Below are 10,878 nucleotides of genomic sequence, written 5' to 3' on the forward strand. Positions count from 1 at the left end.
AGGAGATGACATGGTCAGACCTACGTCCTGGGAAGGTTAATTTGGCGTGAATTTGGTTTTCTTTCTCCCACTGTCTCCTTTTTCCAATCTATCCTCCAATTAGGAGGTTCCTGCAATGGTCCAACTGAGAGGTGACAAAAGCCTAAATTAGAGCCATGTGAGGTGTCAAAAGATATTGTGTAGAGACAATGGACAAGACAGCCACAAAATAAACACAGGAGAGAAGGAAGAATCAAGAGTGGCTCTTGTTGTGAACATTGTGACTAAGAAGAGGGTGGCTCCTCAACAGAAATAGGGAAACGAGAGTTAGGGAAGCAATTCAGTCTGGAATATGTCAAGGCTGAGATGGCAACAGGACATCAGGATGGCTCAGCAGCAGTTTCAGAACTGAGGAGATGAAAAGAATTGAAGGCAAGTCACAGAGACCTGAAAATCTAAACACACGTGTAGACTCTAAGTGAACGTGTGCATCTAGGTCCGTATCTATTCTCCTGTTCCATAGCACAATCCGTGGAATGTCTTGTTTCAAATTCTCTCTTGCCTAGTCGATTCCACTCACTGCCCTCTCTATTTTTTAACCAATTCCAAATGCTTCTGATAGCTGCTGCTTTCTAACATCCCTACCTCTTTTCATTAACCCTTGATACTGGGGAAAACTACAGTAATGTAAAAACCAAACCAAAAATAAGTAAGAGGGCCTTGAAGAAAAAAGAATCGCACTGTTCAAGCTGTTGTTTTTCTTTTAGGCAACTGGGGTTAAGCGACTTGCCTAGGGTCACACAGCTAGTAAGTGTCAAGTGTTTGGTCTGAGGCCGCACTTGAACTCAGGTCCTCCTGACTTCAGGGCTGGTGCTCTATCCGCTGTGCCACCTAGCTGCCCTAAAAGAACTCTTCATTTCTTTACTTTTTTTTGTGTGTGAGGCAATGTGGTTAACTGACTTGCCCAGGGTCACACAGCTGGTAAGTATCAAATATCTGAGGCCAGATTTGAACTCAGTTCCTCCTGACTCCAGGGCCAGTGCTCTATCCACTGCGCCATCTAGCTGCCCCTCATGTTGTTTAAGCTGGAAGGGATCTCCTCTTTCAGACCCCGTGCCCTGTGGAGACAGCAGAACGAGCCTCATCTTGAATGCGGCTGATTCTTCAGCCCACCCTCACAGGTAAGGAAGGTCTTTGCCCCTAAGTACCCTGGCTCTCATTTGCTGTCCTCATCCTGATGCCCTGAACTAAGCCACCCCCTCAGAGCCCATCGAAGTAGGGAACAACCTCCATACCCCAATGCTCTCAGCTGCTAGATCACACTCCTGACTCACACGGAGCTCACCCGAGTCTTCTGCCATGCCACACCTCCCTGTCCTGTGCGCTGCCCATTTTGAATCCAAACCATTTATCTGCAAAGGTCTCCTCTGGTGCTACCTCCTGCACAAAGCCCCCACCCCCTACCCCCACCCCAGTCCTCACCTCTCCTCCCTGTGGATATCAGCATTATTTGCACACTCGGCTTTTCCTCCCATTAGATTGGGTGCTCCTGAGAACAAAGCCCATGCCATATGTACCTGTGCATCACAAGACCAACTACAGGGTCTTGGGGACAGCTGCTGCCTCACCTTCCCCTTTGGGAAACTGCTCATCCACTCTTCCCAATTCCTCAGGAGGCCACAGAGGACCTCAGCTCCCCCCAGGGCCGTTTCTCTGCTATGCTGCCTACCAGCCAGCAAATGGATGCGTTGAGTCTCGGAAGCCAGATTTGTCAACCAAACATGAGTTTATTGACTTAACAGCAAAGTCTGGAGTGGTTTATGGAACTGTGGTCATGGCCCCTGAAGACACCCTCAGCACAGGGGCTCCCCAAGCTCCCTGCCATCCACCAGTCACAGCAGATGTTCATGCCTTCCTTCCCCACTTCTTCCATATGGGCTCAGGCAGGCAGATTTCCAACACCCTTGCTACTCACTGACCTGCTTCATACACTGGCTTCCTCCTTCCGGCCTGTGCCCCTAGCACAGAAGAGGCTGTGGCCGAGGAGCATAAGCCGGGCAGGTCCACTCATACTGGGAGGCCTCGGAGGATGGGTAGAGGGTCTGTCTGAAGACCAGGCTCATCCCCAAGGTCTCTGCAGAACTCCAAGACCATCGGGGTGAAGGTACCCACACAGTGATGGAGCCAAGGGAGGCTGAAGGACTAATGAAGTGGAGGGGCCGGGAAATCCTCCTTTCTCGGTGATGCTTCCCTACTTTGCAGCCCTTTTCTTCTCCTTGTACAGCTCCCGATAGCAGCTAATCACACTGTTCACCCCTCGACACACCTTCAGGCTCCGCTCCCGATTGGGATCGTTATCAGAAAGGATCTGCAGCCCCTGGTCGAAGTGGGAGAGGGCTTCCGCCAAATGCCTCATGGTCAGCTCTGGCGGGGTGGCCTGGGCGTTGTCCAGCCCTGTTCCCGGGGAGTGCGTTCCCAGTCCCTCCCCCGACAGGTCTTCCCCATGAGACCGAAGCAAGTGCACAACATCTTCTTCCACCACGCCCTCCAAGCCGCCGTGGCCCACGATCTGTGGCAGGGCTTCGGCCTCAGAGGAGGCACGCACGCACTCCGGCCAGATCTTCTTCCAGACGGCATTCATGGTGGATGGCTTCAGCTCCTGCCAGGCCTCAGCAATGTTGTCCACAGCAGTCATGATGTTATAGCTTCGCCAGAATTCACGGATGGTGGGCCTCTCCTCCCCGTCAGTCTCCTGGATGAGTTGACACAGTGTCCTCTTCAGGTAAAAGGCCTTGAAGGTGGTGATCACCCCTTGGTTCATGGGCTGGATCAAGGCCGAGGTGTTTTTGGGCAGAAACTCCACCCTCACGTTGGCAGAGAGGTCGTCCAAGTACACCGGATGGCACGGGGCACTGTCCAGGATCAGCAGGGCCTTGTTGGGGAGGCGGTTTTCAGCACAGTGCCTCTCCACAGCGGGGCAGAAGAAGTTGGTGAACCACTCCTGGAAAATGCTCATGGTCACCCAGTCATTCCGATTGGATCTCCAGATTACGGGCAGCTTGGGCTTAGAGCAACCCTTCAGAGCTCGGGGATTTTCAGAAGGGTATACAAGCAAGGGCTTCAGCTTACAATCCCCGGCAGCATTGCCTCCGAGGAGCAGAGTCAGATGGTCTTTGGATGCCTTGAACCCCGGCCCAACTTTATCCTCCAGAGACACAAACGTCCTTTCAGGCAAACGCTTCCAAAACAGCCCTGTCTCGTCAATGTTGAAAACCTGCTGAGGTGTGTACCCGCCATCCTCGATAATCTTCCTCAGCACATCAGGGTACCTGCGGGCCGCTTCTGTATCTGCCACGGCAGGTTCATCCGTCAGGAGGACATTGTGCCTTGCCTTGAATCGGGCAAACCAGCCATTGCTGGCACCGAAGGTCTCTGTCTGGGCACTCTCCCCATGCTCGCGCTTCAAGGTCTCAAACAAGCTCTTGGCTTTCTCCTGGATAAGCATGGTGTTGATGGGCAGGTGCTGCTGCTTCTGGTGTTCAATCCACAGGCTCAGCAGCCTCTCCATGTTGCCCATCACCACGCCTCGGCACCGCGTGAGCTGGGTGGCACTGATGGGAGTGGCCGCTTGAGAATTGGCTTTGATCTTCTCTCGGTTGACTCGGATGGAGGCCACTGTGGAGGTGGCCAGCCCCAGGGTCTTGGCGATCTGTGTGAGCTTCTGGCCCTCCTCAAAACGCCTCAGTACTTCGAGCTTGACGTGCAGGGTGATTGACTTCCGGTCTCTCTTGGGGCCCCTGAGCAGTCTCTTCCCTGGCGCCTTGGGGCCGGACCCCTTCTCCATTCCGTTGGCCCCAAGAGCCTCCCAGCTTTCCTTCCCCCACCCTTTCCTGGTGCCTTGTCAGGTCTCCTTCCCTGTGAAAGAGACAAATGGTCATTGGCATGGAAAGAACCAGACATCGCCTGTGTTCTCCCCATCCTCCAGACCCAGTTCCAATCCCACTTCCTCCACAAGCCATCTCAAGGCTGGACTTGCCCCCGGCAGTTCTCCCCAGGACACCTTCGCATCTCTCTCAGCTCCCTCCGTCTGCTCCTGCCTGGGCTGCCCACCTTCCTCCTCTCGCCCTCCTTCCCCATGTGCCCTCCCTCTGTCTGCTATCTCCAATAGTTACACTGCACGTGGTTGTTTGCAAGTGGTTTCCCCGTTAGGTCGTGAGCTCCACCTTTCTTTGTATCCCCAGCACTTAGCACAGGGCCAGGCAAACAGCAGATGTTTAATCAATGCTTACTAAGCCTGCTGCATGTCAGGGCCCAGATGAGATCCACAAGCACTGGGACTGTCTGTAATTCCACTTCAGGGTGATGGGGGCACCCTGGAATCAAGAGTTTGACCACTCCCTGACTGCTGAGCTATTCAAAAAGACATTACTAAAAACATTTTTTGAAGAATTATTTGAATGAACATGTTTTCAAAGGTCAGTGCTACACTTCAAGTCCATGTTTCCTCATCCTTTCTGACCACTGTCCTCCTGGACATGCTCCTTACTTGGGGGTTCTCCTGGTCTTCCCCCTGCGTGTCTGACTTCTGGGGCCTCAGACTCCTTGAGGTCTTGCCCCTCAATGGGAAATCCTCTCCTAAGCTCATGCTTTTAGACTTCAAAGGCCCCTCAATTTACAGAAGAGGAAACTGAGGCTAAAGATGATTTGCCCACGCTCAGGTGCACGGCACTTCACACTACGCCCGGCTCCCTTCTCGTGGGGACCCCACCTACATGCACAGGACTACCCAGTGCTCTGAGTCTCTGCCCTGCATTGCACACTGCCTCCTGGACACGTCCTTCCCCCTCGCTATCTATCCCACCACCATCTCATGCTGGACTCCCTACCAAACTTCACTCCATTTGCCACCTCACAGTCAGACTCTTTCCCTCCCTGCCCAGCTACCCAGCCCCTCTGACCCTGACCACTGAAACAGCTTTCAGGCCCACCCTTCTCCAGCCTACTGCCCTCCTCCCTATAAGGCTTTGCTCAGATCGTGGCCTTCGCAGGAAGCCTTTCCTGCTCCCTTTCATCTGATGTGACCTCTGCCTCCCACCTTCCCTATCACTGTCGAGGGCACAGCCCTCAGTCCCCAAGTCCTGGTATTTCTGCCACCAGCCTGGGCCAGGCCCTCATCCCTCCAGCCTAGAGTGCGCTATCCAATTCTCTATTAAGCTGTCAAACTGATCTCCCTAAAGGAGGTTTGACCATACCAGCCCCTGTTCCATCAGCTCCAGAGGCATCCCTCCAGGACCTCTGGCATCCAAAACCCTTCAGAGCCCTGCCCCCTTCCCTCCCTACATCCTCTCTGATCCAGTGACACTGGCCCCCCAGCTGTTCCTCACACAAGACCCTCCACATCTCCATCTCCCCACTTCCTTCTCAACTACCATCTCTTCTTCAGTAGGGCTTCCCCAGTCTTCCTTAATCTTTGCATCTTCCCTCTGTTCTTCCCCACTGGACTGGCAGCTGTGTTTTTGCCTTTCCTTGTATCCTCTGTGCTTACCACAGTACCTGGCACATAGTAGGTGCTTAATGCCACCTGATGGGACTGACTGTCCACGAACAAAAGATGTTCTTAGCCAACCCAAGTCACGCAGCTAAGCTCAGCCCCCCGTCTCTCAGCTCTCCATACTGTCAGAGGAGCTGGAGGTCTCAGGCAGAGTCCAATGCTCCTGAGAGTGCCTGAGCTTGCCCGTGGAGCTGGCCCAGTGAAAAAAGATGCTCTCCAGACATCAGCATGGCCTTGGCAGGAGTGACCTGATGGGCGGTGCTGTCTGGCAGCTCTCAAGGGGATTCTGACTTCTTTGGGGTGTCCAGGGAGATACTGGAGGGCTTGATCTCTCTACCTCTGTCCGAGAAAGCCTCCTAGCTACTTGCTGGGGCGTGTGAAATGGTCTCCTACCTGATACATGGACAGCCAAGACAAACCGCTACCAAACTACAGGAAGGGGCCAGGAACCAAAGGGGGAAGTGGATGGCTGAGGCCAGTTTGTGCTGTTTGGGGGCGAATGTGGACTACACCTGATTGGGACTGACCACAGGCTCAAGAGGCCCAGAAATATCTTCTCCAAAAACCTAAGGGTCTTCTTGGGGTCCAATCCTGCGCAAGGACGCATGCCCTCCAGCTTCTGTCTGGGACCTCCACTGACTGGGAGGGGAGGGACTTGGGTTCAAAGACAGCTTCCCACAGTTCCTAGCTGAGTGACCTCAAGGAAGTCCCTTGTCCACCCAAGGGGACAACGGCAGGTAAGCCAAAGATGCACTTAGGTCACTGCAGGGGGGGGGAGGGAGGCAGATCAGGCATTTATTAAGCGTCTACTATGGGTTGAGCACTGCACCAAGCTGGTGAGGCTACAAATAAAAGCTAGCCAACTGGGGCCTGCCCCCAAGATGCTTACACTCCAATGGGGGAAGTGGGGTCCAAACACAAGACGGGGAGCAGAGCACGTACCCAAGGAAGGAGGCGAAAACATGTGTGCTTCAAGGGTGCTAAGGGGGGACTGGGTGTGGCCCAGAAGGGGAGGCCCCCAGGTTTCTGCGATAGCCCAGCTCAAGGCCAAAAAGGGCAAGAGGCCACTTGGGTGGGGGCCAGCTCTCGGTCGCCTCCCTCCTCTCTCTGCAAGGCATTCAACGCCTGCCAGCCCTTTGTCATCACTAAGCGAGCGAGTTCCCACCTCCGCACCTTTACCTGAGGCTGGCCCCACTGTCTCCCCAGGAGCAGGGGGCCCGCCCCCTTCCCAGCCCCAGCCAGTCCTCTTTCCTAGCGGACATGGTGCGCACGCAGCAGGGGTGGGCCGCCCAGCCCCTCAAGGAATGCGTGCGCAGCCGGCTCATCGCCACTCCCCCACCCCCCCGTGCTGCGCGCGCAGTGGCCTCCCCGTCCGTCCCGCCTCTCGCCGCCCCCCCCTTTACAGTCCCTCCGGTTAGGCTCGGGGCGGCTCCCAGAACCGGGGGCCCTCCACGGGTCCTGGGGCTCCCTCGGCCACCACCCTGGTCCCGTAACTACATGGACGGCGCCGTCCTGACGCTCATACCGGCTGCTCCGCGCTCCCCCCCCTCACCTGCGGACTCCGGGGCAGGCCTCTGGACACGGCAGCGCATGCGCACACGCGCCTGCAGCCAGGACCGCCTCATTCCTCCATTCTTGTACGGGGCGAACCTCCAACTGAAGGCCAGGGAGGGAGGGGGAAGAGAGACGGTTGCCGTGGAGACGTGGGCGCGGGGCGGAGTTGCCGCTTCAGCGCGTTACGTAACTCTCTGTTGGAAAATGGCGTCTCCCTGCGGATTTGGGGGGCCCGGGAGTAAGTAGGCGGAGTAGAGGCTTCGAATGGGGCAGAGAGCTGGGTTAAAAACGCCGTCCCAATTGGCCAGGACCAAACCTGGACCCTCCCTCGCCGTTCTGGGAAATGTAGGCTGAGCTCAGTCGCCTCATTCGATGGTCCCTGTAGAATACGAGTCCCAGAAAGCCCAGCGTCAGTTGGCGCGCATGCCTCAAAGCCTACGTGATCGTCCTAACGTGCAGGAGACGGGAAAAAGGAATGCCATCGCCGCCCTTTCGTGTTGCACATGCGCCTTGGGCCACAGCGGTGAAGGAGGACGAGGTGACGCGTTACCTTGACTCTGGTTCTCAGGAGCTTCCGCGCACGCGCCTGCGCAGTTTCTCAGCCTCTTCGCCGAGAGTTTACGGGTTATCCGCGGGCAGTGGCCAGTGCCAGGTGAGTAATGGAAGCGGGGGATCCGGTTTACAGTCGGAAAAACTGGAGAAGCAAGGCGCCGGTGCAGAACGCTTTGGGATCCCCGGACCCGGCACTGGAGAGCGCGGAGGCCTGCCCGGAGGAGGAGACTCTCAGCGGGGACCCTGGGAGCGGGCAAAGGGCGGGGGAGCTGTCCAGGGTCCTAGAGCCTCCGGAGTGTTTCTGCTTTTGACAAAAAGCACAGACGTTTGTCCAGGAGTCCAGATGTGCTGTTTTCCCCGCCTTTGGGAAGCCTGCGCCCCCTGCAGGCTTCTCCCCTACTGTTTCCCTGGGGGAGCGGAGTGCGGGGGGGGGGAGCGCATCCTCCCCCCTCCCTTCCGGTCTGGACACTCATAGACACGGAAACCTGAGAATGACGGGAAGCTAACGTGGCACCTGGAGAGATGGGGGGCGGGGGGCGGGGGGCGCCCCGGGCACTAGAAGTGACCCCCTATTCCAGGCCGTAAAGGCTAACCCTAAGTGGAGGAGCTGGGGCGGGGCGGCACACGGAGGGGGGGCTTCCAAGGTATCCTGGGCTCCAGAGTCCTCAGGATAAATCAACATGAGTACTTTTAAGTTTGTTTTTGTAGAGTAGGGTAGGGTAGGGCTATCTATATTAGAAAGAGATACCTCCTGGAGTCAGCCAGTGCTTGTATTCGTGCAGATTTCTGTACTTTGGGCCCAGAATTGAGAACAAGACAGGCAGATTTAGCAGCAAGAAAAAAGGGTCCAGTGTCACATCTTGTCACATATGGTGTGTCTCTCCTCCCTCTAAGGAAAATAGAAGTGCTAGCAACACGTTTTCCAAAAGCAGAGAAAACATTACAAAATATTTCCATGCTCTTTCCCACAGCCCCATCAAAACCCAAACAAAAATAAAGTACAGCCCCCATCAGTGTCCAGAAAAGAGCCACCTTGGCTTCTGGTCCCAACTGGCCTCCGCAAGACCCTCATCCTCTTTATGAACCGCTGTGCTGCATTTGTACGTTCCTGGAGATAAATTGTGGTTGTGCTTGTCTGCAGGCATGGGCACTGTGGACCACCCCTCTCCTCCTTGATCGCCTCCTCTCTCTAGGTTTTTGGGACAACCCTCTCACCTGGTTCTCCTCCTGCCTCTCCAACAGCCTCTTCTCTGTCTCCTTGCCTAGGTCTCCGGCATCTAGGCAACTCTTTAAGACCATGCTGCCTTGCAGAAAAGGTACTGGTCTGCTCTGAGAGCTAGAGATCTTCAGTAGGGGCTCTCTATGCTATTAAAATTACAGTTTTGGTGAAAAAGGAAATAATGCACTCTCTTTTTCCATTGGTGCGCCTATTAGCCTCTTACTGATTCTGACCAAGTCTGGGGTCCAACTGGATACCCACGCACTGCCAGCTTCCTCTTTTGCACCAACATCGGAGGATGAGTTGTGTCCCTGGCCCCTTCTTGTCCAGTTTCCTTCAGAAGCTTGCTCCTCCCTACCTAACGTTTCATCTCCACCCATCCACTGCCTCTTTCCCTACTGGCTGCAAACGGCATAGCTGCTGTCCTCCTTAACCTTCGCTGCCTCTTTTCCTCACCTCTCTCCAGCCCTCTCCCTGCCTCCCCTCTTTCTCCCCAGGGCACCACCATCCTTCATCTCCCACATTGGCAAGCCTGAGGCCCACTCATCTTCCCCTCCTCACATCCTGCCAGATGCTGTCCCCTTCCCTCTTCTCATAGAGCCACCTCCCTAATTAGGGCCTGTCCTAAAGGACAGTGAGCTGCCTCAGGACACAGAGGGTTCCTCTTCATCTGGTGCACTTCAAACGAAAGCCAAATGACAAGGAGCGTCATAGCTGAGAGCCCTGTTTGGGTGTGGATTTGACCTCAGTGGAATTCTGTAACTCTACTGCAGCCCTTTCACTTCACAGGGAGGAAGGAATGAGCATTTATATCGCACCTGCTATCTAGTACAGCGTTGTACTAAGCCCTTTGTAAACATTCTGTCATTTGATCCCTCATGACAACCCTGGGTGGGCAGGTGCTATTATAATGCCCTTTTTATCATTGAGGAAACTGAGGCAGACAGAGGTTTAGTGACTTGCCCATAATCACCCAGCTATTAAGTATCTGAAGCCAGATTTGAACTCGGGTCTTCATGACTCCAGGCCCCATGCTATCTGCACTGTGCCACCAATTGCCTCCTTGCAGTGTAGGAAACTGAGGCCCAGAGGGGTGAAGGTCTTGTGACTGGTCAAAAGCCACCAGGTAATAACGAGAATTTGAAAACCATGAGATGCTTGTAGGGTGGGGATGGGCAGCGAAGGCAGGTGAAAACAGCAGATGCCATAGGGTCAGGTCAGGGCCCAGGAAGGAACATGGGAGGATGGGGGGCAGGGGACCAGGTGGCACTTAGATATTCTTTTCTTTTCTTTTTGCAAGGCAATGGGGTAAATTGACTTGCCCAGGGTCACACAGCTAGCAAGTGTCAAGCGTCTGAGGCCGGATTTGAACTCGGGTCCTCCTGAATCCAGAGCCAGTACTCTATCCACTGCACCACCTAGCTGCCCACGCAATTAGATATTCTTAAGAGACTTCAAGAATTTGAAGCTAGGGAGGACAACAGAAGAGTTGACCCCAAAACAAGAAATTTATGAAAACAGAAAACCAGGAATCCCCTAGACAGGTATGCCGCAGGGTCCCAGAGTCCTCAGACTGTGGATGCAGCTGGGCAGTCCTTCAGAGAGGAGGCATAGCAGAGGAAGACTCCGGCCAGGCCTTGTTCTGTACGGGGAACCATTGGGAAAAAGACTGCTCAGAAGAAAGGTCCCAAGAAGAAAGCCAATGAGACATCTGTGGGTCAGGTTTCCGTCAGAAGTCAAGCCTGACTGGCATGGAAAAAGCGATATGAGGGGAAGCTAGGTGGCACAGTGGATAAGAGCACCGGCCCTGAAGTCAGGAGGACCCGAGTTCAAATCCGGCCTCAGACCAAACACTTGACATGTACTAGCTGTGTGACCTTGGGCAAGTCACTTAACCCCAATTGCCTCACTTAAATAAATAAATAAAAAGAAAGAAAGAAAGAAAGAAAGAAAGAAAGAAAGAAGAAAGAAAGAAGAAAGAAAGAAAGAAAGAAAAAGAAAAAGCGATATGGGAGAGAAGCCC

The 10,878-nt window shown here is 54.5% G+C and overlaps 1 long non-coding RNA gene across 1 annotated transcript; it reads left to right on the forward strand.

Moving 5' to 3' along the window:
- The first annotated feature begins 7,649 nt into the window (after positions 1 to 7,649).
- Positions 7,650 to 8,707, forward strand: LOC144454447 (uncharacterized). The gene is made up of 2 exons (XR_013482826.1): positions 7,650 to 7,736; positions 8,608 to 8,707. It is a non-coding gene; the product is annotated as an uncharacterized LOC144454447 (long non-coding RNA).
- The last annotated feature ends 2,171 nt before the right edge of the window (positions 8,708 to 10,878 follow it).

Source organism: Phascolarctos cinereus, unplaced genomic scaffold (genome assembly GCF_003287225.1).
Source record: "Phascolarctos cinereus isolate Bilbo 61053 unplaced genomic scaffold, phaCin_HiC Scaffold_726;HRSCAF=1367, whole genome shotgun sequence".
Taxonomy (NCBI): Eukaryota; Metazoa; Chordata; class Mammalia; order Diprotodontia; family Phascolarctidae; genus Phascolarctos; species Phascolarctos cinereus.